We start from the raw sequence: 1,810 nt of genomic DNA on the forward strand, positions 1-1,810 counted from the left end.
AGAGTTATATGCATTTTGGCTGGGAGGAAACAAATTATAAGCGTTCATCTGCCCGCGGCGTAGCGTCCGCGGGCGGGCAGGGGCTGCTGCTTGGACCCGGACCCCTTTCGTTGCCTCAAGACCTCCCTTGCTCTTCCCAGGCATTTTTCCACCATAACCGCTACACGAAATAAAGGTTTTAGCGAGGCTATGTAATAACGAAATCAGATTTAAAACTCGGGAAGTATTTCGCCGGAGAGAATAAAAGGCACAGTGTATGCTACGAAAGTATTTGCGTGGTATTTCATTACTAGGCTCTTTCCTCGTTACTTTTCTACTTCTAGAGGAAAACTGATTGCGCGTGATCTTTCTCCCCCGGGCTGTGCGCGGGGTGTGAGGAGGATGAGCACTCCACCTGTAAATCGCACCAGGGAGGTGAATCGGATCAGATCAGATAAGAGAACAGTGCATTTTCTGTCACTGCTAGTAGAACATAATTTTTTTGCCGCAGGAGTGCATTCACTGAACCCTGCAGCTCGCAACTGGCCTCCCCCGTGGGGCCTCTTGCACACTCGGGAGTCCCCATCGAGGGAAGAAAAAGAAAGAAGCAAACCACCCATTCAACTATCACAAAATTTCGTAAGATGATGCGCACCCACGCTTGGAAATCCGTTTCCTCTAAACGAAGAAACGGGATGCAGCTGCCTGCGGCGGTGGGGATCATGGTGGAAAGCCCTACTTCCCCTCCAGCTGGAGAGGGTCCTGCGGGGCGCCTCAGTCGGCCGGGCGCTGCCAGATCCCGAGCCCAGGTGCCCAGCGCGGCGGTAGGTTGGTGGAGGACCGGGGCCCCTCTCTCGCTTGGCTGCACATCGGGAGTTTAGGCTGAAATACCCAGTTTGATATAATACTGTAATCCTTTTCTCATACTTGATGGGAATGGTTTCCATGTCCTAGTATTTGACAACATCTATCCGTAGGGCCAGATTCGTATTTGTGTTAGCAAAACGTCCCCTGCCTGAAAGTCCATTGTAACCCAACACCTGACAAGCCCGGTTCCCATTTCTGCTCGCCGAAAAGGTTTATTCAAGCACATAATGGGATCCCAGCAGAAAGCTTTTCAGACGAAGTGGCGATGGTAAACTGCGCCACATGAACTCCGTTTCCAGGGCTATTAAGCTTTTAATTGCAAAATAGCAGAGGAAATTTCAAGGTGACAATGAGGTGTTAGCAGTTAGCGCCCGGAATAATAGACCGAAAGAGAATGAATGTGCGAAACATATGCTGCAAATAACATTTAGCGGAAAAGACCGGCTCAGCCGAAGGGCCAAAGAACCCCTGCCGACCGGGCAGGACGGGAGACGGGCTGGAAACCGGCCCGAATCCCCTGGCATTTCGTGACTTCTCGATGTTGGGCCATCCCGAAGACTCGGCGCTGCTGCCCAGCCGCTGGAACCCGCCGTGAGCCGCATCCCTGCCGGGCGGGCCGGGCCGGCCGCGGGGCCTGCTGCTCCGGGATAAAAAGCTATAAAATAAGCTTTTGGGGAGGGGGCGTTCGCGGGATGCTGGCGGCCACTTGAGCGAGTGCGAACGGCAGGGTTAGTTCGCCTCGCCCGAACTGCTTTAAGGCATTACCGGCGTTACAGGGAAAAGACAGGAATAAATTAGGCATGATTTCCCGCTCGGAGAGCGACTCTGGGTGTCTCTGACCGTCTGTGCGGGCACACGGTGAGGAGGCAGAGGAGCAAAATGCCAGCTCTGCTGGGCTGCGTGATGGGACGCCACGCTAGAGCGGGGCGAAACTTTCATGGAAGACTTCGAGGGAAATGTGAAT

This window comes from Ammospiza caudacuta, chromosome Z (genome assembly GCF_027887145.1).
Source record: "Ammospiza caudacuta isolate bAmmCau1 chromosome Z, bAmmCau1.pri, whole genome shotgun sequence".
NCBI classification, from domain to species: Eukaryota; Metazoa; Chordata; class Aves; order Passeriformes; family Passerellidae; genus Ammospiza; species Ammospiza caudacuta.